At 43.8% G+C, this 27458-nt stretch overlaps 1 long non-coding RNA gene across 1 annotated transcript; it reads right to left on the bottom strand.

Annotated features, from left to right (window-relative positions):
- Positions 1-276: 276 nt before the first annotated feature.
- Positions 277-27042, bottom strand: LOC138061382 (uncharacterized). The gene is made up of 4 exons (XR_011135096.1): positions 26958-27042; positions 5302-5354; positions 1328-1694; positions 277-355 (listed from the first exon to the last, which is right to left on the bottom strand). It is a non-coding gene; the product is annotated as an uncharacterized lncRNA (long non-coding RNA).
- Between the last annotated feature and the right edge of the window lie 416 nt (positions 27043-27458).

Below are 27458 nucleotides of genomic sequence, written 5' to 3'. Positions count from 1 at the left end.
CGATGTACCTATTCCCTGTCTGTGTAATCTCATGCTGCACCTTTCCTTTCCCTTGGGCAGGGACAGGATTGGAGATCCCATCTCTATGCTCTCTGAGGACTGCTGTTATGAAATTCCCAATTAAGAGGTTACTTATTCGCAGTTAAGAGGTTACAATTCCCAGTTGAGAGATCATCTGAGGAGCACAAAAAAACAAAGGAGAATAATTGACCCAAATCTCTATTTTTTTTATCAAGAAGAGAGAGAAAAAACAAATTTGAAGATACTTTTCCTTTCCTGGCAGTTTTCCTTTTGAGTATGGATCGAATAAAGTGATAGGTCCTGGGTCCACAGAGGCAGCGTGCAAGCAGCGATTCTATAAAAGAGAAGTAAAGATTAAGAGCTTTGCTCTAATCAGATCCAGAAATAATTTCTTCCTCTTGTAAGATTTTGTATATTTTAATTTTTTTGCACTTTTACTAGAGTTATAAATATGTTGCCTTTTGAGGAAAAAATAGACTCCTGCAAAATTAAGAAATCCAGTGCTTTTTATTTCTTTTTATATCTAGCAGGTGCAAGCTGCCAAAAGAGACTTCCTTCTCAGCAGACACTGAATCTGAACATTGTGGTTTCATTTACAATATTTCCTGCATGAACGAGCTAAACCCTGTTGTTACCACGTCTTTGGATTTACGATGTGGTCAACAGTTTGTTATTTTCTTCTGTGCCTTCCAATTGCCTTTGCCTCGCTTGGGTGACAAGAGGCTGAGGTGAGTCATCTGGTCAGTGGAAACTGCTATGCATCTTAACCAAGTGGCAGCTTGAACCTCTGGGAACCCCAGTAGCGTGTCTCAGCAAGAGATGCGTTTTAATGACAAATCACTGAGATGAACACAGCTCAGAGCCCAAGTCTGTTGTCCTCAGCACAACATCATCGCATTGACTAGCAGAGCAAAATGTTTTATGTTGCTGTGAAAGGAACCGACACGGCTGGAGGTTTAATCATTTTGAATTCATCTTGGCATGGTGCCACTAGTGCGTATAAATGGAGCATTTAATGTTTAATGTGCTGTTCTGACTGAGCTGTGACCTTCTCGCGCAATTGCGTGTTGGGGATTTCCAATGCCATGTCACTACAAGCAGCATTGCCACTTACGCTATTTAGAGCGGGTGAAAACCACGCAGCCTGACGTAGCAACCTGCCATTCAGTGGGCCTGGCATTTAGTGAGGGCCTGGGACCAGCCCAGGACTGGCAGGTTAGAGGGAGCGCTCCACTGGTGGTTTCTTGACTCAGCAGTACAGAGTTGTGGTGTACAACATGACGCTCCAGGATGTTATTTCACTTACCATGTTGGTCTGTGTCTCTTAGATAACTGCAGATGCTCAGAAAGGGCATCCCAGTGACAACGTGCCACTTAGCTTGAGGAAATAGAACTTGGAAAATAAGGTAGCACCAATTGTAAGACTCTCCTCTCCCCCACTCCACTCCAAGTTGACTTTCCGCAGCTGGAGAACACAGTAAGAGGAGACTGGAAGTCCTGGATCTGTGTCAAAGCACCAGGAGACCTGCATTAGGACTGGGGAGCTCCTGCCGCCCTCTGCATTGGCCCAGGTCAGTCACTTTGTGCTGGTGCAAAGCATGTGCAGTTTTAGGTACAATTACTTAAGGTCCTTCTGCTTCACATAAACCACATGGAGATGCGTGTGTTCCAAACTGATAAAGGGAACCAATAAATGAGGACATTAAAGAAAATAAAGACAGAGGAACATTTTAAAAGCTTGACCAGACACAAAGCAGGACAGTTAACACTTCCAAGCAGGTCAGCATTTATAAAGGTGGCAGGAGATTTTGGGATATGGTGTCTCCAGTTCCTTGCCTGCAGTAGCTGTTAATCAGTCATTGCAGCATACTTCAGAGTTTGTATTTTGGGGGTGGGGGGAATGAATACTGGCATATTAAGACTTTTCTGCCTCACTTGCACGCAAAAATAGAATAGGTGCCAAATATTAGGGAAAATGAACTGAAGGTAGAAATGCTATATTTTGTGTACAGATTTCTCTTCTAGTCCTCTCCCCAACCCAGGAAAATGGCAGACTCCTACAACATGCAAGCTTCCTGAGAATGCCTTTATCAGCCAAAACAGTGATTGTTTGTAACGTTCTTCTCTTTCCCTCTGTCACATCATTTTTATTGATTTGCTTGGTTTCCGCTACATGTGCTTCTCACTTCTCCACCAGAGGAAATGAGCAACACACAGGCTAGGCATGAAAATGATGTTAAAGAGAGAGAATTGAAAAGCACTTAATGCAAATTAACCTAAGACCAGATTGCACCTAGTGACTACCCCGTGTAATATTATAATTATTTGTTTAGAGTCTCTGAATGCTAGGGAAATGCTAGGAGGAAGTTCCAACTGTTGCTGATGGTATATTTCCCCAACATAGGTCAGACAGAACACAAAGCAAAACCCCACATGCTCTGCACCAAGGAGACTACACTTCAGTTTCCGGCTGTACTGACAATGATATAATTGCAGGTATAATTGATTGCCTGAACATGTCAAATGCTTAACGTGGTAGGATTTGGTCTAGTCAAACTCGGCACTACTGAGAAAGCAGCTCTGAATTTGAAATTCATTATTTTCTTTGAACAGTTTCCGCTCCAGTCCTAAAACCTACATCCCTTTCAGTATCTGTTAACTTTCTCAGTCAGGTTTCCTAGGGCTGAAATGAACCCCAGGAGACCTCATAGTTCATCTTCCTTCCATAATAAGGTCATTAGGTAATTAGGTCATCCCTGACAAATGGCCACCAATCTATCCTTAAAGACCTCCTGAAGTGGAGGTCTCTCAGCCTCCTCAGATGAGCTGTTATAGTGCTTCGTAACTGGAAAATACAAGGCTTTCTCTGCACTTTAGGAAAGTCTCCATATTACTGTTTGAATCCCACTCTACCATCTTCTTCAGTTTGAGTAATGACATTTCTTAGCATCAGGGAAAATCTCTAATTCAGTATTTGCAGGATGATAGAGCACATACAAGTATCATTACACTGAGAATACTTCCAGGAACAGGCAGATTTCAAGAGGTTTGCTGAGCTTTAGTTGTAAGGTCAGCTATGGCTATAAGAAGAAAACACAGAGAGCCAGCAAGCTGTCAGGAGAGGAGCCGGATTAGACAAAGAGGTGTGGAATGGTGTAAGAGCAGAGAAGATACGTCCTCACAGGCACTGTTATGCACTGAGAGGCATCACCTCCTACGCTGGGCAGCTAATTCAGTCAAACATCAGCCTTTCTGATCAGTGTTGTGACTGGTCTTTCTACGAAGTAGATGCCAGCCTACTAGGAACTGGACAGGAACTGCCAATTTATTTCATATGACAGCACTAAACACCATCAGATGGATGATGAGGATGTTCACTCCTTATTAACATGGGCTGATTTTGAATGTACGTGATGGAAGGGAAAGCATCTCTGAGTCATCCCCTCTCTCTGTTGACTGCTAGCAAAGAGGGCTGAGAAGGGAGCACTCTCCTGCTACAGAGTTGCTCTTTCACTCCACGTACAAATGGATGGTGCTTTGCGGAGCAAACAGAAAGGCAGGCTGGCTGCGGCAAGGAGTTTCCTCGCGGGAAACAGTTCAGAGCAGAGCGAGGCTCACTGTGGTTTCAGTTTGCGTGTTCCATCAGCTTTCACCTCGAGCGAGTGCTAGTGCACACCCAGTTCTCAGGAATATATGTATTGTAATACATAATTTAACTTATCTAGTGGGGGCGTTCAGCTGGGATCCTCACTGAAGCACTCAGCTGAACCACTCAGAAGGACTGTTGCGCCTAATTCAACGTCTTCCAGTCCCAGCTATTCCCTACGCTGAGAAAGGTAGTTGCTGCCCAACCACCTTCCTTGTTGCTCGAGTCTCCAGGGAGAGGACCATTTCTTTCTTCCTCCCAAGTCTCTTGCGCAGCTCTCGTTCTATTCCCACATCTCTCAACCCTGATAAGGTCTTGATTCAAGGAACTGAGTCTCACAAAGGTCAGAGCTGGACAGGCTGATCGAAGGCTTATTCTAAGCAACTAAAGTCTCTATGCCACTGAGGGAGAGATTCAACTTGAAAGACTGCAGGCACATCCGTGTCCCATCTACACTCACACCAGGAGGCAGCTTGCCAGCATTCAAAAGTATTCCTAGGTTCCAATAAGGTTAAAAAAAACACACAGAGAGGATTTTTTAATAAAATATTATTTGAGAAAATAATAAAGTTGGGATTTTTCTGGGGCCAGAGGGTCTAGATAACTCTACTGAGAAATAAAACACTGTTCAGCTAATTGACTAATGGGCTTATCTGGATGTTCTGTGGGTTTTCTTTTATCTCCTAGCCAAAACTTGAGAAAACACCTGCAGCAAAAATCTTATCTACACTCTTCATTTTTCTTTTCTTCTTTCCCTCATCTCCTGCCCCATGTGTTATGAATAGTTTCTTTCCCTCCTCCCACCATCCTGTTTATCAGCACAGCGCTAGTTTTGTTAAAGTAATGCTGCATTTCTAGGACTAGGCTGCAAGCCTACTTGAAAGGATTTGGGTCTGTTGGAAGTCATATATTTCTTTCGTTCAACAAACAGCAACAAGATGGAAGTCAGTCAGCAAAGGATGTCCAGGATAATATACCTAACCTCCCAGCTGAGATAGTCTCATAGGCTGGTTATGGCAGTTTGTTGGAGTAATGGTAACACTAAACTATTGTGAGCCTCTCTCAGCCATTTAGGTGCCACTATCCACCCTAGCAGATACAACAAAGAGATGGCAAAAAGGCAATAGCCAAAACCCAAGTGGTGACTTTGGCTGCTTATTAGTGGACATAAGGATATATCCAGTGGAATAAGGATATTTTGAGCAATTCAGAGGAGGATGTGTTGGCCTAGGAGACACAAGTACACTTGAAACATTTCAGACACTTCACATGAAAGGACAAGGCAATTCATGTAACTGGCTGCAGGAAAAGCAGGTCCCTTGCAGTGTTTCACAAAGCAGAGATGCACAACAGTGCTAACAAAAGCTCCAGGCCCAGGGATAAGTTTGGAATAAGTTAAGAAGCTGAGTCTAGTCTGATGCACTGAGAAGAGAGAAAAGGCAGGTACTTGGGACTCATCCTTGAAATAACTGCAGTGGAAGCTAAAGGGACAAAATGGCATCTCAGTCCCAGGTTAATTTAGAAAGGGAAAAGCAAGAGCGTAGGGACAACGAATGTCAGAAAGATAAGCAAACAGAAGAGAAGCTAATTACGCCAATCCAGAAACAAACTATTTGACTTGGGATTCATCTTACCGTACTTTAAAGATCTCTCTCCATTTCCCCCCAGCCTGGTGACTTTGGACTCCCTTTATAGTCATAGAAGAGAAAGAGACACATTTAGAGAATGATTCATCTGACCTATTTTAGACATTTACTCTAGCATACGATGACTCATGTCCTAGGGGTGCCCATTTCTTTCCTATAAACAAGAGTCTAAACAACTAACTCAGATGTAGACATCCACAATGAGGTGTCCACATCTGGACAGATGAATTTTGCCTCTAATGCTCAACCAGAAATCAACCTACTAGCTACGCCAGAGACAGCTCTGGTTGATAGCTATGATAGGGAAGAGAAATAGGGCCATTTGTTCTTCTTGATGGTGCTTAGCTCCCTGCACAAAACATTGGCTAAAAGATTAACCATCCTGTGAATGGATGTGATAGTACTGGAACAGCAGCAAGCACCAGGAAAAGGAGATTCATTATTGTAACTATTTTTCTAACCTGCACCTGTGTCTAATTAAGTAGTGTCAGATCCCTTTTCATTCAAAGGCATCTGACAAAAGGAAACACAAATCAAATGGGTTTCTCATGAGGGCTCCTCTCAGGGGGTGGTTTGGTAATGGCATGGACAGGCTTCCGGCCATGGACTTCCACGCTCACAGACTTGAGAGGCCACAAGAAAAGCCAGTGCCAAATCTTTTGCTACTCTCAAGTGTCCCTTGTGCTATCAACACAGCTGGTGCTGTGCTTTGTGATGTGGGGCTCAGGAGCCCCAGGGCACTGGGGATGCTAGCAGAATCTCAGAAGGGTTCAGGTACCAATAATCTGGACAAAAAGTCAGATCAGGCCACTGGGAAGCTTTTTGTTTTGACAGTTTTAAAGTGTTTCTCATTTCAACCTGTCAGTCTGATTTCCTATGGCTCATGCATTCACACCAGCTATGTCTGTCTGTGTCTCCCTCAACAACTTTGAACTCATTGAGCAATTGCAGCCGAATTTGACAGAGAGATAACAGCCTCAGAGACGATTCAGTTCCTCAAAGGTTCATAAAAATAGACAACCACGTAAAGGAGAGAGACGCTATGAGTAACCTCAACTGAGCAAAAGGCTACAGTGTGCACTCAACCTTGATTAGACACAAGAGAATCTACGGGGGAAAGAGCTGTTACAGATCGCTTAAACCCCAGCCCTGGGGACAGTTTTCCTGAACTCACTCACCATAGACCAAGACATATACATCCAGAGTAAACTAGGCTCAATTCATTCTAGACAATGTAGAACTCCTGGGTCATTTTCTAAGTGTTTTTGGTAACAATTAACTGAAGTTTCAACACACAAAGTCATTTCAAATACAAGGAAAGTTACACTTTAACATGGCAGGTTCAGCAGCATTTAAGAGTTTAAATTCAGGATATTCATCACGCTGAGTTGAGTTTTGAAGAGAAAGGTAAGCATTTTATGATTAAAAGCGTTTGGTGGAAAAATTCCCTAGCAGCTCCTGCTATTGCACTCCTCAGGGCAGCAGCTGCTTCTGCTGCATTTGCTGGGGAATGCATTCCCCAGCCGGGGCAGGAGGCATGCCACAGCCCTTGGTGGCTGGCACTGGCAAGACAGTGTCCCTGCCCCAGCCAGGGATCCAGGAGCTGCTAGATCTCCTTCCTGCACCCCACGGAGCCAAGGAAACCAGCAGGCTGTGCCTGTGGATGCGAAAACAGCGCAGGCACTCCCAAGCCCAGGCTGGAAGGCAACAAAAAGCACAGCTCTATTTGCCCAAGTGGTAGGACCTGTGCTGAGTCTCTCAGGCCAATGGCAGGGTTTATTTATGGGGAAATATGATTTTATCAGCCCATACAACCCTGCAGCTTCTGGGCCCAGGCCTGGCAAGAGCTGTGAGAATGAGGGCTGAAAGAGGTACGAAGGCTGCAGCATCATCTGATTTATGTTGTTACCTCTCTCCCTTCACCTCCCCTTCCCACACGACCTTTGGGTCAAAGGAGTCCCTTGAATGCAGCAGTTCTGCTGTCCCGGAGGAAGCAGTTGCTCTCCAACAGCAGCCACAGGGCTCCAGCTTCCTAGGGAGCTGCCCCTGCCTGAGCACAGCCGTCCAGCCCTGCAAGACTGCTGCCTGTGCAGTCTCTTCAGTATGCCCCTCTGGTGACCTCCAAGTGACGCGCTTTTATTCCCTGTCTGACCTTATCACTCACAGAAGTGACAGAAGCCGGAAAAGGCCAGAAACACGTGTTTGCAGTGGGCTGCTATGGTTTTGGCAAAACCCAAAGCGGCATCAAAAGTGGGGGGCTGGCTCTGAGGGAAGCAGCACATAAAAAGCACCAGACATCCTGAAGTGCTCGGACAGCGTAAAGGGAGGTTGTCGGCCACCCTGAGAAAACACAGATAAGCCAGAAACCCACAGCTTTCCCTTGCCAGAGCTTTGTGAGCTGGAGGAGAGCTTAGGAGCTGTGCAGCCAGAGCCGCCTGGTTGCCAGACACTTTTAACCAGCGGCCTGGGGAACGGTGGGTGGAGGGGAGATGTTCTTTCTGGGCACCACCTATGTCCTTTAAACACATACCAACCGCATGAACACAAAGACATCAACCTATTTTCAGTGCGTGCATTCTCCCCACAGCACCACTTCTACTGTGGTTCAAGTAGCTTGAACAGCGCATCCTGTTAGCTCATTTATTTTAAACAAGACCAGTCCTGGCATTATGAAAACAAATCTCTCCCCCTTCATATCCATATGATTCACAGACAGGACCCAAAGCTCAAAGAATACCAAGATCTCACACTAGCTCTCGGGCAACACTCCTCCATCCAAAGTGACAGGGCTGTCAAAGCTTACACTGCCTTCAGCCCAGCTCTTTCTGATGGCCGCCCTCAGCCCAGTGCTCACTGCTCCTCTCTGCTCCCCAATACCATCACCATCTCCAATGACAAGTCAGGGCTATGAAGCATCCTGGCAAATATACGCAGTTCAGGTAGTTCCCTGGCCACAGACAACCATCTAGCAGTACAAGGTGATTAGCTCTCGATGAAGAGGGGTTCAGATTATTACAGAGTGCAGGTCAGGAAATAAAAATCCATATATATGTACACATACTAGCTGAGAAACTGAGCTTGTTACCAATCTGTATTGATTGCAATGCAAATAACTGGCAACTTCATCCAATGATGAACTATTAATCTGTGACATTTCTATCATTCTTTCATTGGTCAGTAATTTTTAAATGCAAAAAGGATCACCATGCCAGTTTAGTCTACTGGTTTCCAAACCATTGTCCGCATTGTCCATCAAAAGTTCAAAACCAGAGCATGAAAGTCAACAGAGAACATGGAAGATCAATAATAGTCCACTGGCCAAAACATTTGCATTATTTTGAGAGAATCAGTAATAATTGCATACACCTCTGACAATACTGCTCAAGTCAAATGGCAGAGCACTTATTTTTGGCAAAAGCCACACACCAGGGTAACTCTAGAAGGTGAGACATGGAGAGCTTCAACTACCGTAAATCCGCGTCACACCGCTGCCTTCAGTGGAATGAAGTACAGATCAGCTGGGAGCCTGTAAACCTTTGTAAAACCTGACCAAAGTCCAAAAATCTCTAGGTCCATATATCCTTTGTACAATTTCCCTCATTCCCAGACGTACTTCACACAGCCCTCTAAAAACTGCACAAAAGCATGCTGCACCTCAACATGGCTATGGGAGCAAGGATGAAAGACTTGAGTCTGCTGCACTGTGCAGATGGGTGCAGATGGGTGCAGTCTGAGCGAGTGGGGTGTGCATGCATGTGTGAGTGTGTGTGAGACTGCGTTTACAACAGTGGCTTGTAATGCTTTCTTACGTACTGTTTTGCTGATTGATAGCTTACCATGGAGCTGTTAACACAGCAATATCCCAGCCCTATTTACAGACATCTCTGCACATTTACTTTGTCACAAGTAAACTCTGCACACAGCAATAAAGCTTAAGGTAATGACTTCTTCAGTACAAAGCCAGCAATTTCCTGTCAGCTTGGTTTACAAATGGCTAACTCTTGGGTTAATTTTCAACTGTGGCTCCAGAAGAGCTATGCAAAGTCGGGGTAAGGGGAGAGAAACTCCAGGCTGTGCCACTCTGAGCTGCCGCTTTCCTCCTCCAAGGGAGGAACGTGATGGGGCACAATCTGCCTTGTACTCCTGTCACCTTGTCCACAGGCATACTGTTTTGTGTTCTTCCCACCAGCAGGAAAGTAAGCAAATGACTGTCAGCCCAGACTAACTCCCATGTGTTAATATTTTTGTGTGTCCTTCTCAAAGCCAACTTTGCTACTACACAGTCCGCTGGTGACAGGATGGTGCCTTGACATGAGGGGAGACCACCACGGATTTCTCCTCCAGAATCCCTTCAGTGGGAAAGGCATGGAGCTGGGAATCGCAGTTATCTTCCTCTAACATTTCACAGAAATATCAGTGTGCTATGGGAAGGCACTTTAACTTGCATTCCTAAAACACTTAGTATGTCTACACCACAACTGGAGGCACTCCAGACAGCAGTAACTCAGCCATGCATTGGAGAGACAGCCGTGCCAGCTTCAGAACAAACTGACAACCTAAACAAGCCTGCAAGTACCTGTGTGGCCTTGAATTCCCTTTCCTGAAGCTTGTGGTAATAGTGCAGTGAAGATGTAAACCAAATGACCTGAGTTATAAATAGCTTGCATACACTTCCAGCTACCTCACTTCTAGTGTCAGGCAAAATAAAGAGGATATTAAAACAAAGAGCGTATTAACGCTCTCTGCTGCAGGCAAGTACCTTCACATGCTGAAACTGGGATCTTAATATCTCTAGCCTCCTCCTATAATTAGTGCAGAGAGAAGATGTCTGAGAATAGGAGTCTATTTTGGGTGTTGTGAGTCACCTTCCAGCAATGTGCATCCTTTTCACACTGACCATATAGAAAGATCTGAAGGTAGATACCTAAAATAGGTGGTATAAATATGCATTGAAGTCTTGAAGTACACTGCCCTTAAACTAGGTCATGATGTTCTTGCTTAACAAGGGTGTGAAAACGCTCTGTCACACTGAAATCTAGACTACAGCACCTAGGAGGACGGTTGGCAGCCAGTGCAGGCACAGAGGGGACAGGACTATGGTACTGAAGTTCTTGTAAACTATCATAAGACCATTCATGGTCCAACATTCTAATGCCACTGGAAAATAGCAAACTACTTTGCCCTTGCTATGGGCATGGATTATTTTCCTGCAATGACACTGAACTGTTTTTTTGTTTGCTTGTTTGTTTAAAAGACAACCCTACTTTGATGTATTGGAAAAGAAGGAGAAAAGCGAATATAATTCCATCTGTGAAAAAGGGCCAAAGGATCAAGAGTTCATCATGGGTCAGCCTCCAAAAAGCATCTCTGTGGGTAACAGTCTGCTTTTTGGCCATAGCTAAAAGGAAAAGAACCTAAAGATGGAAAAAAGCATTCTCTTGGTGCAGTCCTGCATATTTATGGAAGATACACCATTAGGAAAGGGGGAAGGGCTACAGTCAAGCTTTGGAATTTTTCCATACTACAGTCCAAGATTTTGTTTTTTATTTTTTTTCCTCTAGGTTTTGTTTTTTCTTCCACTGATTTTCCCTCCATTCTTTCACAACTTCAGAACCAAAATTCACTTCTCTCGGAGGAACCCCTTCTTTTTACAAAAGCCCAATTCTTAACCTTTTTTAGTTATTCTTATTTAGATCTTGCCTCTTATTGTTTCTATTCTGTCCAGAATACACTCAGTCTCCTGTTTTCATTATGAGCAGCTGTATGGCTGTATGTGTTCCCTTTTTTCCCCCTTCCCCATTTATCCTACAATAAGAGTGCCCATTATCCTCCCCAGCTTCGGTGAAGGTTTCCTCAATCCTTCCTGCAAACACTTCAAAGCTTTAGAGAATGAACTGTGCTTCAGCTCTGTGTCCTCTTAAACAGCTTGCTGAATATGCTTCTTGTTATTTTTAAGAATCTGTTAGAATTAAACCCCTGTAAGAAATCTGCCACCATTGTGCGGGATAGCACATTAATCAAAGACATAGGCCTCTCCCCAGCTGCCTGGGCAGGGCCAAGCCTGGAATTGATAAATTGCACCTGGAGGTAACTAATAAATCTGAGAAGTCATTTGCTTTTTATGAACAGGAGCAGTGGGGGATCCAGCTGTTGAAGGAATTTGGTTTGAAGGAGAGCAGTGCCTGGAGCTCTTGACACATTTCCCTTCCTACTCCCTTACTCCCTGTTGCACCTGATGTTCTCTTGGAGATACACTGCCTCACAGAGCAGGTTCTGAGATGCTCTGATGGGAAATACTTAAAATCAGTCGCTGGGGCTTTCTCCTAGGTGCATGGCAGGAGCACAGCCAGAGCGTCCCCCCCAGCATGTACAGGGCTTTTAGCGGTGGCTCTGTAGCCAGCTGCAGGTTTTGCCCCCAGCAATGCTGAGGGCCAGCAACATGGGCAGTGCATGCATAGGGGCCACGCAGGGATAGGAGGCATTTGGGTGAAAGCTTTGTCTGGGACACGGCAACCCTGGGGTCGTGCCAGAGGCTTTGTGAACTAGAACCACTTTCTCCATCCACGTCTGCCTGTGCTGTGGGAGGACTTGGTGCATTTAGGGACTCCTTCACTGCTTTCACCCAGGCCTCCCTGCCTTCTCTGTCTGGGGCCCTGAGCAACTGTCCTGGCTGCCCCTGCTGAGCACTCACTCTGGAAGACAGGGCATCTCTTGTGCTACAGGTTCAACACTCAGCACAGGGGACTCTAGTTTCTGTCAACATTACTGTGGTACGCGTACCCAACAACCATCTCATGGAAAGTTTTTTCTAACTGCTATCAAACTAAGCACTTGATTATTACTTCAGAAGTTTGGGAGGCATGTTCCTTACCCTCTTTGGCTGGAAACATTTTTACTATGTCCATGTCATAAAAATCTGCAAAAAATGGAATAAATAATTAACTGTACATCTGGTAGAGTTACTACCTCTACATCAGATAGATGATACTACAGCGTATTCTGTTCAAAACCATGGGGTCAAGAAGAAAACATCTGCTGTAGTACTGATACCCAAAATATCATTTCCTGTTTTCTCCAGATCATAAGCTCCTCACAGTAAGCACTCTTTTATACCTATGCATTTTACCAAGCTGAACACATGCTAGCAAACAAACACTAACAGTCTAAATTTCAGCATTAAAGATATTCAGAAGGATGGGATGAGAGGTAGGATCTGATCACAGGAGAGGAGAGATCAGGCAAGATATGGGTTCCTATCTCCCCCTTACCTCTCTTTTCAGAGGCACATGAACATCATTAAGGTAGCCCGGAGAAGCTTTCTTGATACAAGCAGTGGTTTCTCAAGAGAACCAAGAACTTGCACAGGCAGCATCACTTAACTTTTGGGCACAAAAGCAGCAGTTGGCTGGCATATGCTTGACCTGTCATGAAACAGAAATGCTTTCCCCCAATATAGAGGCACTGGGACACAAGTTAGATATGTAGTCTCAGATCGCAAGGCTTCATTGGCACCTGTATTTCTCCAACATCCCCTTTGCAATACAAGGTAGGGAACTCACTTGGAAACTCAGAAATGTTTGGGGTTAAGTGCTCCATGCTGCAAAAGACGCAACCGTTATTCCGCTCTTGGCTTTACTGGTCTCTCCCAAGGCTCTTTTTCATTGGATACCAAAAGGATGTCTGCTATCTAAATGACCTTTTTTCAAAGCCAATCTCTCTCTGGGCAAGGAGTATAAGAGAACAATCTGCTCTGAGCCTCAGTGTCACACCTGTAGGATAATTCTGTCCTTTCCCTTGGGGCACAGCGAACAGCTCAGTTCAGATAACGCAACTGAGCAGCGCCTACCATTAGGTGCAGAACATCCGGGCTAAAACACTCACAAGGGACAAAAATCTTACTGTAAGGGTTACACTAATAGACAAGTAGACAGAGCATTTTGATTCCACTATGACACAACTCAGGGCAGCATTAGCTGAGAGAGTCCCAGGAGAGCTGTCAAAGCAAGGTCCCCGGCTCTTATTGATACAGGAATCCACTAGGAATCCTAGCACACAACTCTCCCTCTCCCTTCCACGGGATGGCCAAAGGAGTGCAATGCTGCAGACCCCATGGCCCTGACTGCTGAGCACACCCGGGCACAGAGTGACACACACCTCACCAGCACCCAGTTACCTCTGAGTTACAGAGATGCAACAAGTCTTGATGCTGCATTCAGCAAGCGATTTCACAACAATCGCACGCCATGTCTGGTGTCCACAGCAAGTTTGGCATGGTGGAATGTCAGTCTAAATTCCATCCCATTGGCCAGAAACAGCAGCTGTGACATTTTTTTCTTTCATAAACAAGGCCACTCTGATATTTGTTCACAACACAGGCTGCGTATAGAATCACAGTGAGATTACTTACTGCAAATTACTACGTTAAAGTTCAAGTGGAATGATGTTCTAATTGCCTTGTTATAGCTATTAAAGCTATGTTATGCAAGCAAGGCACTTCTAACAGTGTCTGTATGCTATATGATGATACATGAGGCATAAAGTGAGTTGCTAAGAAATGATTGCTGATACAGTCATAGCCTCTTTAATAATATACAAATTACATATAGTGAAAAAAGAATAAAACCTTTCAAGCTCAAGGTTTGCCAGTGGGATCTGCAAGCAACGAGTCACTCACTGCCTGTCCTCCAAAGCAAAAGCCCTTAGACCTTTTCACCAAACCTCACATTTCGGTTGACCAGAAATACCCGACAGCAGGGGCTTGTGGTAAGAAAGTACCAAAGCTGGAATCAAGGGCCACCAGCTGTTCAGATGCTCCTGGAAAGATTTCTCTGTGCTTCAGTCCACCAGTGAAACGGGAGCAGGGATACCTCTCTCAGGCACAATTTTTTCCAGATACCTGTGATTCACTTTGAAAGATAACTGCTAAGAGAAGATGATTCTTCTGAAACAGCATTTTGGATAACAAGAGGCAGGAAAGGGATCTATATCTGTGTTCATGCAATAATACCTGGAAAAAAGATTAATCTAGGAGTGAAAAAAATCCAATACTGAGTAAATCTGGAATTTTAAAAAGCACTAAATATGGCAAGAAATATCACTCCTGCGAAGAAGGAGAGAGGAGACATCTCATTCTCTTTCTGATGACATTACAACTAAGGGTCTTCTTACTGGCTGGCAAGAAGCCAAACTAGACCTTTCAGTGATTCCTGCCTTCCAAGACATTTGTTCAGCATCTAATGAAGAAGAATCCCTAACTGAAGTCTTTCAAACATACACATATAAGGGAAGCCCACAGCAGAGCTTCTGAGGGATTTCATGCAACTCTAAGCTCTCGCTTGCATCTTTGCAAGGAGCAAATTCACTACTGCTTAGCAGACTTACAGTCAGACAAACTTGTGCTCACTGGTGGGATTTCCAGCCGTGGGGGAGTGATATGATGTAAATGGCATCATAGCTTTTTGCAGCTGTGGAAAGAAAATAGCCCTTAGTCTCCCCAGAGTTTGTCCCAAATTCCTTCCCACCATCATGACCAAAGCAGCCTCCTGGATCATGATCAAACATTGCGTTGGACTCATCTCTGCCAATCAGATGTTGCATGAAGGCATCAAAATATTAATGGGAGGTAATTAAATATTACCTCATGGCAATGTTTATGAAAGGAAGACTGACAGAATGAAATAAAATCAGCTTAAAAGGGAAACTATAGCTTCACTTACAAGCTCTCTTTTAACTGCTTATAATGTTTCTCTGCAGCTCCAGCTACACTCCTTGCATGACTCCTGTAGAGCATCTGTGCAGTAAGGTTATTCCCTGGTTGGATATGTACTGAAGTATTTTACGGTAGAGAGACAAATCTAGCTTTCAAAACTACAGTTCAAACTATCAGAGCTGCGGCTAAGTTTAGAAATTGCCTTACGAAGCTGGAAGCCATTTTGACACAGAAGCCTAAAAACTCAGAGTAAGATGGAGATGAGAGGTAAAACCATAAATTTCCTAGCCCGAAGGAGTGGCTCCTGCCCCATACTTTTGGGTCCTGCACACATCGCAGCTGACACTAAGCAGCTCTGACTCTCCTAGTCTTTCCATGGGGTGCACATGAGTTAAAAGTCACCGCAACCTCAGCACGCTGCTGCCTCAATTTTCTCCCAGCGACATTATATGGCAGAGCCAAAGGTGCCCACACTCAGCATCAGCGGAATTCCCCAAATGTTCCCACTGAGATCTCTGCCCCTACCACCACACTGGCAGGCATTTCACTCACTATTAGGGGACCAGAGCAAGGACAAAGTCTCAGCCTCTTCATACTATTTCTTGAGAGGCTCCTTTCCTGGTTCAAGTCTAGGACACCAGCAGAGCAAATGCTATGGCCAGTGCTTTTCGTTGTGGTTGGCTGAGACATTTTACAGGTTAAGGGAAATAACATAGAGAAAGAATCCCCTTTCAGTGCCAGAAAAGCACACAGTCTAAAGCTTTTACTGCACAGGAGAGGATGTAAAGTCGGTGGAAATATTTATGATTATTTCAGTGAGCCTAACTGAGCAAAGACTAACACTTAAGGATTCATTTAACTGTAAACTCAGAGCTGACATGGTCCAGTTTCTAATTCTGCTTCTTTTCCTGAGGGATTGTTTGGGAAGGTGAGAGAAGAGAAGAGAAGGAAGGAAAATTGAGAGAGCTTTTTTTTTTTTCTTTTTTTTTTTAAATCTTTCTATTTGAAACTGTAACTGAACTCCATCAGTAATTCAGCCTGGTACAGCAGTGGTACTTGCTAGCGCTGCACAGGCTGGGTGGTCTCACCACTGACCGTGGAAGTTAGTGCAATTCATTAATTTTAGTTTTTATAACATTACACCTAAAGGAGAGCAGAGCAACACACTCACTTAAAAAAAAAAAAAAAAGAAAAAAGCATAAGTCAATGGGACATCTGAGAAAAGACAAGTGAGAAGAAAGTAGCATTTTACTGAGATAGCAATGAGAGATTCAGTGGTATTTAAGTGTAAACGCAAGTTCCCCTAAACTATTCAGGTTAGGTTCCAGTCTGTATGTTTTATAGAGACAGTGTATCATACTTGATATCAATCACCACTATAAATAGGCAACTTCTACTAAAGAAGTATCAGCGCACACTAGACAAACAAATGGCTTCCCCACAGCTTCAGCTCCAGCGTTGTCTCTCTTGCTAACCAGGGCCAGCCTTTGCCCAGACCTCTCCATAGCGCACGGGGACCTCTAACGGCAGCACGACATAGTGCACAACAGCCCAGCGCTGTGGGGCCTTTCTACTGGTCTGAAGCCAACACCCTCCACACATACACCCCCAGGAAATCAGAGGTGATCCGGAGCGGGTGCTGCAGGGTGCTATCAGAAGGGGAAGAAACGTGCCTAGAGTCGTCAGGATTCACCCTGCTACCTCTGCAGTCCAAGAGATTAAAGCAATACACCAGCAGGCCTTCTACAATGCATCAGCGTGTGCTTTAGAGGCCCACGGGGGCACACTAACTCAATTACCACACCATGTGGACTCCTCACCAACCCACCCCCGAATAATGAGCAGACTTGCAGGGTTCAGATCTTTACGGAGGAAGAAAACACCAAACAGATTAGCTCCGCAGTTGTGCTGTTAATTATGGGTCATTTAGTTCAGTTAATCAATAGGCAGACTTCTTTAACCAGCTAATTATGCCAAACTGCTTCCACAATGAGCAGGTTCACTGCTAGTTGTCAGCCATGAAGGGATTATATTTCACAGTGAAAAGATAAGCATGGTCGCAGTGCTCAGACAAATGCTTTGCAGCACCATGAGTTTGCATTGTCTGTGGCTGCCAGCTCAACTCGGGTGGTTGAGCCACCCAACCAATCAACCCCAGTCGCCTTTCACATCAGGGATCTAGTACTCTCCTTTGCTTGGCCAGGCAGTTACATAAGACATGTCCTCACCAAGCAAGGAGTCTGGCAAGCCAAGCCACATCCTTCCTTCGGACCCTCAAGCAGCAGATCAGCAGGCAGAGGAGGAGGGCTAGGCCCTCAGTTTGTCAAAACAGATAAAAGGTCAAGACAACCTCTTGCTACACGAGGTTGTTTAGAAAAAAAAAAATCTAAGGTTTTTTTTGCACATTTGAAGAACTGCTTACTGGATCCAAGGCCCCTACTGAGGTCATCAAATAGCTATTGCAAAGGAGCAAGATAAGAGCTGAGTAATAGGAAAAGTTTGTAGCTGGAATTCCTGGATATTTGTTTTAACAGAACAAAGCAATCAGTGCTTGGGCTGTAGCTAGCAAATTGCTCTAGCTGAGGAGTAACTGCTTGCTGAGTGAGCATCCTCAGCAGCATCCTCAGAGATGCTTCCTTCGGCAAATGCAGGTGTCTGATCACATTGGTGGCGATTTCCCGCACCTGAAGGACTTCTCTCCCCACCCCACAGAGTGTTAATGGTGGTGGCACAGGGGTTGGGCCACACATGCCAGTGACAGTCTTTTGTGCTTCCACTGATTTCTGAATGCTTGTAACGCAAGTCTCACTTCTTGTCCTACTTGCATCCCTGGTATTTCTTTCCCCATCTTATTTCCCCCTTTTCACCCCCACCTACTGATAAACCAGACTTTGGCTTTTGCTGCTAGAGAAAGTCCATCATTGGAGCATTATTGTAGCTAAAAAAAAAATTATTAATGCAAACCTAGGTGGTAAACATCTGCTAAGAATTTTTCTCCACAGAAAAAGTTATACTGATGAAACTATACCAATGTGACTAAAACAGTTTGACGCTATTGTAAAAACAAGTTTTGCAGTGTAGATGTATTTTAGTACAACCACAGATGACAAAAACTTTACCAGTAGCATGAGGCATCTTTTAGTAGTACAGAGTTCACATTAACAATGTGTTGACATGACCATTCAGAACAACTTCAAATTAAATCACTGCATATCTAATTGAGCCCAGTACACCAGGGCAAAACCTGCATGTTACCCAAATCTTAACAATGGAGGCAGCTTGTAATACACTGCCCCAGGTGGCCTACAAGCTTCCTCTGCCACTTTGCCTCAGAAGAGGCAAGAAATAGCTGTTAAGGCAGACCTCAGCCGCACAGCTGAACTCTTCCTCCATCCCCCAACGTGTTTCATCCCACAGCCACTGCCCCATGGGCCAGGCCAGTGGTCCATCAGTTTGGTCCATCCTACTGAAAAGGCAAGGCTGCAGCTCAGTAGCTCACTAGGCAGCAGCTGAGACGTGGGAACTCATCCTCTCAGTCCATCACAGTCATTGGGTAAGGTGGGTTAGCTTCAGATTCAATGAAAGAGGCTTCCTTCAGGTAATGTGCCTTACCTCATATTTTCTGTGGGTAAAGTCAACTACAGAGACTACAACCATGACACACTTAGTACCATGGATCAAGCTATGGTAATGATCATGTCTCTGAGTATCTCTGACATCTTTTTTTGTTTTTGCAGTTTACTGCATTCTCCAGTCACAATGGGTTTCAATAGCTACAAGCAAGAAGTTTGTTGCAAGTAGAAGTTTAATCTCTGCTCCCCATTGCCTTCTTTTTGGCACATGGGAGCTGTATTGTTTTAAAAAGAAACCAAGCTAAATTTCAACAACATTTATCTGCAATCAGCTCTTTCTAGAATATACTGCTAGAGCAAAAGCTTTATGTAAGCTTTTCAGTTTTAGATGCTCTTTTCTAATCTCACATACTTACCAAAACATTAACAAGATTGCAATGTTGATTGGTAAAATGGAACATAGGCTTACAGGAAAAAGAGCTTTACTGAATCACAAAGCCTTAAAGAAGTGATGAGGTTTGTATTCTGAGATGACTTGTTAACCAGCTGCAGTAATTTTGTGTTGGAAAATAAGGTGCTATTAGGAAGGGCTGCAGTCAGATTTCAGGGGCCTTTGGGCAGAACTGCAGGATCAAATTCCAGGTTAATACCAAGCTGACTCTGGAAAGAGCACTACTGAGATTTTAAAACCACTCCTTGATAGTACTATAAAACATAGTACATTCCCACATGCAACCGATTTACTAAACTTCAATGCATCTGCCAGAAGCTGGAATTTCAGCCTAGAAATCGAGATACAGAAGCTTAACAGTTCATGTTAGAAAGGACTGTTTTTACCCTGGTCACTAGAAAACAACAGGATATGGAGTATTCCTCTGGGACATGTGAAGCTACATTGCAAATGTGATTCACGGAGACATTCAATCTGATGGTATATCAAAAGCAATGGCAAATTACATGTCTTCAATAAAAAACACATTAAGTCATAGATACTTGACCAAAGAGTAAGGCAATCAGACTTCAACATTATTTGTTAAACAACAGGCCTAAGATGATACACAGTGAATTTTTTGCAATAATGGCCATTCCTGGTCATTCATTCTGAAGAGAAAAAATCTGTCACTTGAGTGAAAACAATTGACAGCATCATTTATTACCTTGCATGCTTCAGAATAACAGCACGATTTACATGCTGCCCTTTGGCACCAGGACTCTCAGCTTGCTTAGAAACAAAGCAAAAATATCTACAGACCTGGTAGTAAGGACTTAAGCAGCAGGTGACCTTATGTGGTTTATTTAAGCTTCTATAACAGTGCGCTCTCGTTCAGCCTCTGGTTATAGGAGAAATAGATTCTTCTGGCAAATCCACAGCCAGGCTGGCTAGACTCTAAGACGCAAAGGGTCATGCAGAGGTCTCGGTATCTGATAGTTCAGAGAGTAACATTTTAGCTCTGATCCTCTGAAATGCCTCCCGGGAATTAAAGATATTTGGTTTCCTTTCAGAGGCTTTAAAGGGCTGGGCCCATCATAAAGAATGATAATTTCCCCTAGCTCATGAAGATAAATCTTTTCCCTAAATCTTAGCTTTCCACTTTGTATGAAAAACGCCAAAGCCTTGGTATAGCTAAGCCATTTACCCCATTGAAAGACAAAGCCATCAAAATGTAGGGGAAACACTATAATTAAAAAATATACAACCAAAAAAATTGTCCAAATCTCCTAAAATGCTGCCATTTATAGTTACATCTTTACAGTCTTAGCATTTCTCTGGTATTTCTTTTTAAGAAGCTTTATAGTTTCCTAAAGCACCTGTTACAATTGCATGAGACTGTCAAATCTGGGACCAGTTATAATGGAGGATAAATCTGCAGACAATTTTGGAAAGTCATTTTCAAGAGATATTTGATTCTAGCAGAAATGTTTAGTTTGAGCACTACTATAAGCCTCTATCAAGTACTTCTGCATGCTTCAGAGGGAAAGGGTTGTCCAGAAAGGACCAGTCAGAAAATATCCTACTCTCACCCTTACCCCTTCTGAAGCAGAATAGAGCTTTAGCACCAAAGAAACATACTGTTGCCTGTCCCCAGGGTATTAGTACCCTACTGAGTGCCAGGACTACTAAGTAAAGCCTGAAGGCTATTCTAATTCACATTAGGCAAAAAAAAAAAAAAAAAGCTCCAAACATCCATTCATTTCAGTAAAGCATCCAAAATGATCATTTCAAGCAGGGCAAAATAGTCATGAAGTTCAGAAGGTAGAAATTTGTACAGTCACTATAATAGGGGTTAAGAACAGGCTCCAAAGAGATGTCAGGGACAGGGTTAAAAGGTGCTCACCAAGCTGGAAGGAAATGAGTAGAAGATTTCCTGAAGGCTCATTTGTGGGACTAATCAAGTCAAATATCTTCATTAAGAACTTGACCACAAACAGTGATGGTGATATGATGGAGATACGAATTTGGAAGGCTTGTTCAGTCCAGAAGGAGATGAGAGTAATATGGAGAAAGCAGCAAGGGACACCTAACCACTTTAAACTGGAAATTCGTGTTCATAAATGGATGCTGAGATATGGTGCATTTGTGTATCTACTTATATGATCCAGATGCTGGATAAACTTTCTCCCCGTTCTGGGTGGTCGCCAGAGCTCCAGCACACTGGTACAAGAGTCAAAACTCATACCTTTCCCTATCATGAAACGGCTCTATTTAGTTATGTTCATTACAGTTTCCCCAAACGTTTACACTGCTCTTCCTTTCAGCAATCGTGGTCTGAGCCTGCCGAAAAGGCAAGCCAAACCCTTCTAATTCTCTTTCATTATGTTTAAAATTTAGAGTGGGCTGCTATGCTTATTTTAATTTTCCTGACTATTTGATAGTGTACAGCAAGGTCAAAAGACTGGCCATGTATTAAGAAGCTCTATTATTCCTGAGTGCTATTTTGCACATTGTAAAACTCTAGAGAGTCTCATGCAATTAACATAGCTGGTGGTAGCATGTACATTCTTCTTTAACACACACCTTGTGCCTTTGTGCCTCCTCCCACAGTACCCTAGTCTTTACAGAGCCATGCAGAAACTGTCACTCTGAAATGTCCTATTCTCAGCACTGGGACATAGTTATAACAAAAAAATAAAATGAGATCCTGGCTTTCAGGTATCTTATCAGAAGATTTTAGTCCTTTGCTGCTACAGAACATTTGCAAAGATCCAGGCTATATCTGCTTTCTTAGCCCTTCCCCCCCAGCTCATGTAGATGCTAACATATAATCAAAATATCTTTTTTCCTTTCTCTTTTTTTTTCCTTCTTTTTTCATAGTTGTCACCAATATGTAGTTATGTTGTCAAATAAACTGCTGATACAGGTATATCATTTACTGTAATTTCTAGCAATGCCAAGAATAGAGTTTCACTTCTTTTTTCCTCCTTTAACCATTGCAGTATAAGATTCCACCTTATTCACGTTAGTTCAGAGCTCCAGAAATGCCCTGTTCTAAAACCTTCATTGAAATGAATTGAATGATGAAGAAACACATCAGATGAACCTGAACAGCCTAGAATCATGAACTTCCCTGTTTGTAGCAGCACTCCGGAAACTGCTGATGAACCTCAACCCCTTATTAAAACTAGCAAGCCTCTGGAGGTCTAAACTACCCCTCTCTATTGAAGAGGAGAAAAGCAGAATCTAGGTACTCCTCGTACTTGTTCCAATATGCAGTGGATGCAGCTTCCCCCCAAAGCAACCAGGGCAAGATACTCCTGATGGCTCTTATTTTTGACACTGTTTTTCTTCGAATTAGTTTTGGAGATCCAGGTAACATGTTATATCCATATACATGTGTAGGTATATATACACACACACATTTACACACAGAGACCTATATACATATCATTTACATGTATAATAATTTATATATATACACATATAAACTGTTTCCTTTTGCATTTTTGCAGACTCTTCATTCTTGGTCCCAGCACACACTATCCTACCATGGTTATCTCTGTGTCTTGCATTTGCCAAATGTAACTGCTGTCCTGCTCCATAGCTTCACATGTCAAATGGAGCTGATGAGGAGCTCTTTGGCAGGGAGCAGGGTCTGTGCTTGGCACTCTGCTTCTGGAGAGATGCAGCAGCACCGCACTACACTACAGGCTCAAAACGTGCACCGTAGTGCTGCCAGTCTGTAGTGCCCCAGGACTCCCCATGGCTATGGTGCTGCCACATGACCCGTTACACCAACACACATCACATGGCTGGATGTCCTGACCATGACACATGAATCACATGAATTAAAATTCTAGCAAACGTTAAAAATCTGGAAAGTCACCCACTTTTTGACATTCCCTTCTCCTGCTTTCAAAATGCAACTGTTGTAGCAACCTCAAGGCTTCTCTAACACTTTCAGCAGCCAAAAGTTTGAATGTTTGGAAATTCTATGTGAGGGGATTCTTGTTTTAACACTTTTGGCCCAGGGAAGACAAAGTATTTTCCCTCATTTCTGAGCACAGAAATCCTACAGTGGGAATCCTAGCCTGGGCATAACTTTGAGATGGATCATCAACCTGGAGGCTAGATCTCACATCTGGAGTTTTCTCAATTAGGCCTTAAATTCTTCATCCTCTTCCCTTCCTAGTCCCTTGTTCTCTACATCTACCACCTTCTTAAAAGAAAAAGAAAAAAAACCAAAGGATCCTTTGGCAAAGGATGAAGTAGTGCAGTACCAAGCCTTCACCAGACTTCTAGGTCAATCAGAGGTCACCTACCACATCTTCGTCTGTGCCTGTAGAGTCTAGAAGCAAAGTACGTAAGTTTTATTAGCTTTTCTGCGTGAGTGACCAATCCCGAATTGGACATACGGATGCTATGGGCACACTGACAAAGGTAGCATTTATTTTTTCTGAATGGGCTACTTACTACTTGTTTGTGACTGCAATAGCAGTCTGCAAGCTATACTTCAACGATATGCTGCTATCATACTTTGTGATAAGGCTGAAACCTTTAGGCAGGCAATGAATTTAAAAAAAAAAAAAAAGTCCTCATGTAAATGCTAGGGGAAATACTTTAAGGCAAGTTGGACATCTGCTTAGAGAGATGATACCTCTAAATTATGCCCTTGTTCCCTGAGCTACTTCTGCTACTTCTCTGCAGAGATATCAGAGGAGACAAAATAGGATCCTACCTATTTTAGGTAGGTTTGGTAGGGTCCAGCTCTGCCCACAAAGACTTCATCCAAAAGACTTTATGACGTGGCTTTTCTTAAATACACTCTGAAATAACAGAACACCCAGTTTTATGCAGTTTTCCTTCACAGACCTTATCACAGTGAAGGACTGTGCCCTTCTCCTTATTTTATAAAATAAGAAAACCAAGCCACAGACATGATCTGTCCAACAGAACAGCCCAAATTTCCCTATATCCACTGTGGGTCTTTGGTCTACTAGCAAGGAAGGAAAAAAAAAAAAAAAAAAAAGAGAATCCCTCCCCCCTGAAAAACATAGATGAATCATTAAAGTGCAGATGACCTTCACTAAGTCTAAGAGACCAACTCTGACAGTAACACCCACACAACCCGCAAGATGATGGGAAATTATAGCCTGGCTTTGACATGCACTCTTCTCAGTGCCTTTCGCTATTTAGATTGACTTTCTTTGAATTTGAAAGGTTTCTGCTTGCTGTAGAGCAGTGCAGGTGTGTACAACAGGATAACTAGTTACCAATTTAGGGCCAAACTACTGTACTTGAAGGTGAACGAGGCCTGGCGCAGCCCTTGTTCTGGCTTCCCTATTCTTAAGCATCTGGAAGGAACTGAAAGAAGTCATGTCCTGGGATCAAGGAAATCAAAGCAGGCCACTGACTGAGTCCAGTCATAGTCTCCTGAAGCATGAGGGAACCACCCATTTCTTTAAAATACTCCCTCAGCTTCTTTTTTCTTGTCTCACTTCCCTTCTCTGCTCTACTTTTTGTCACTATAGACCTCATGTCAAAGCCTTAAGAATCACTTCCCGTGCTAGGTCCTAACAAGATAAACTTCATAGACTAGTTACCACCTACTGCTGCTGGGTTTCTCCCGCTTCCTGTGAAGCCTGCACATTCCATACCTGGCATCCAGCTTTCTGCTACTGCCTGCCTGGACTGGGCTGCTCAAGCCCTCTTCAGAGGCCAAGAGGAAAAGCTTAAACCTCATTGCCAGCAGCCTGTGCTGTAGGTGATCAGCCAGCTCAGAAGCTAGTGGCAAGACAAGCTCGGGTCACTTCTCTTCCTCTTTACAAGTCCAGCTGCACCAGCACACTGGCCCAGAGCACTTCTGCTGTGCACCAGCACAGCATCTGCTCCACAACAGCAGGTAAAGTGAAGAGCATGTTAAGTGGTTTGAAATTCACTGTTTTGCTTTGCTACTGCCCGGAAAATTTCCTTCATGTGCAGTGGTATTTTCATGCGGCAATCCTGCCAAGATATACACTCTATACACTCTAGCCTGTCTATGTTATTTTGCTTCAGAAAGGTCTTCCCCCCCGCCCCTTTCCTCATTAGGAAACCACCCCATGGAGGCTGAGGGTCAACGTCTCATCTGAGAACAGCAGTCATCAGAGAGGCAGCGCAAGTACTAGACACTGTACAAAACAGGGGACACAGAATTTCCTTTCTTCAGGAGCCTCTCCTTAGATCATCTTAAGCCCACTGTGAAATCACAGCCCAAGCCAAATATGTTCCCTTTTAACACCAGGAGATTTTTTTCATTTACTGATAAACTTGAAAATCACAGTTTAAAATGAGAAAAAATATTTCTATTTCAGATGGCTCTGCAAGTTGCTCTGACTAGTTTGCAGTCCATCAATTTGAAATGTCTGCTCTTGCACAGCTGTCTACATTTTTTGGCACAGACTAGTTTTCCATGGCAAATCCCACATGATTAATCTGTTCTTCAGGCAGTGAAAGGCAAACTAGGAAGTTCAATTACAACAGAAACCTATGGGAATCTTTTCACAAGTTCTAATAGGAACTGAACTAAACCTTAGATTAACTTGAGAAGTTGGAATAATCCCCAGCTTGAAACAGAAGTGGTAAACGCTTGGGAAGTCAGACATCAGGAATGGACCGTAAGGATCCACACCCTTCACATCCTCAGAGACCAGCATTCCTGGCTCTGGGTGGCGAGCACAGTCACTTGTAGCCAGCCTTGGCTAAGGGCACGTAAAAACACGAACTGTATCTGACGGACCTGGGTCTCCTATAGATTTGTTACAGTTAATTATTGTGATTGCCCCAGCAGGCTGATCAATAAATGAATACAAATAGGGTATGTAGGCACTGACCATATGTGCAATGCATCTTTTACAGGAGACGCAACTAACTACGCGGGTATCTGTCAGTTTGCTTAAAATGCACACATGTACAGACCACCCATGCTCTGCAGCCTATTAAACTCGTGCGTTCCAATGAGCAAAGGGCTCTGCATCAGAAGATATTAGAAAATCTCCTCATGACTGCATGCTCCTCAAAGCTTCATCCCTGGCTGCAGAGATGGTATAAACTATAGGAGACACTGTCAAGGGAGAAAGTCTACCTGGATTTCAGCATAAATCACAGTTACCAGACACCTCATAGGTCACCTTGCTCAGCTCCCTCAACAGCTGCAGCCTATGCTTCTGCAAGACTTTTGCCTCTCCACTGTGAAGCACGCGAGCCAGTGGGCGTCTTCAGCAGACATGCTACATAAGCTTTTTAAACCAAATAAACCCATGAGCACTCCCATTCCCCAAGCCAGACACTTGAGTCATGAGATCGTAAATGGGGCTGACAGAATCATAACTAATGTGCATGACAGCTTCTTCACTGCTCTCTTCTCTCCTTTGTCTCACACAAAGGGGAGAAAAAGAGACTCCAAGCTGAAATGGGCAGCCTGTGACGCTTTATAGCGTCCTCAGAAGCGTTACTGGGTTTTACCGGGCAGCAAACGTGCTTCTTGTAGTGCAATGTAAAACAAGCTGAAACACTTTGGCTCTCTGTTTTCTTCAGCTATGCATTAGATAACTGCATCATTTACTGTCTTCCTAGGTGCTGCAGTGAGCACAGACGTGGTACAAGCAGCCTGCTGATGCTAGGGGCACGAGGCCATCACCAGAGTACCAAGGGTGAAGCAATGGAGCGGGAAGGAGAGCATGATGCAGTGCGGCCTGTGCTGGGCTGGTCAACCAAGATTCCCAAGATTCACAGTGAAAGCACTTTTTGGCCATAACCAGAAAACAAGAACCATAATAATTCGTAAAAGTGAAGACAACCTCTAAAATCAGCTAAAAGCAGGGAAATATGCTTCCTTTCCCAATGAATAAAGCAAAAAAAAAAAAAAAAAAAAACACTATTTCCTTACCTTACAGGTAAGTCCCAAGGCATTTTTGTGGGTCTTCAGTTATCCGGGTCATGAGCAGCATTATCTTCTGCGACCTGAGCACTAAGTCAAAAGTAAGTGAAATAAACGCCATTGCACTGAGAAAGGACACTCGGCGTTGGACTCCACGTCTCTGAGCCTTGCAAACAAATAGGGCTCCATAGCCTTGCCTTTCCAAGCATATTGCTTTCTTCAGCATTGGAGGAGACATTTTCCCTACCCCCAGGCCCATCAACATCAGTCAGGGAGCCAGCCCAGCTAGCCCCCAGCACTGAAGTTTTTACATGGGGTCACCCACCCACAGCAAACAAGTCTTTCCTCACTTCTCCCCTCTCTTGTTTCTGTGCTCTTGCATATATCTCACCTCCACCACACTCACAACATCCCTAACCCCCAAGATTCCCACTGAAGTTTCCCTACCCTGGCTGCCAGGGCACCCTGTGGGCCAAGGGCAGCCCTAGCAGCAGGGCAGGACTCCATGGG

This window comes from Struthio camelus, chromosome 17 (genome assembly GCF_040807025.1).
Source record: "Struthio camelus isolate bStrCam1 chromosome 17, bStrCam1.hap1, whole genome shotgun sequence".
NCBI lineage: Eukaryota > Metazoa > Chordata > Aves > Struthioniformes > Struthionidae > Struthio > Struthio camelus.
Note: the sequence above shows the minus strand (reverse complement) of the source record. Positions and strands in the feature narration are given on the sequence as shown.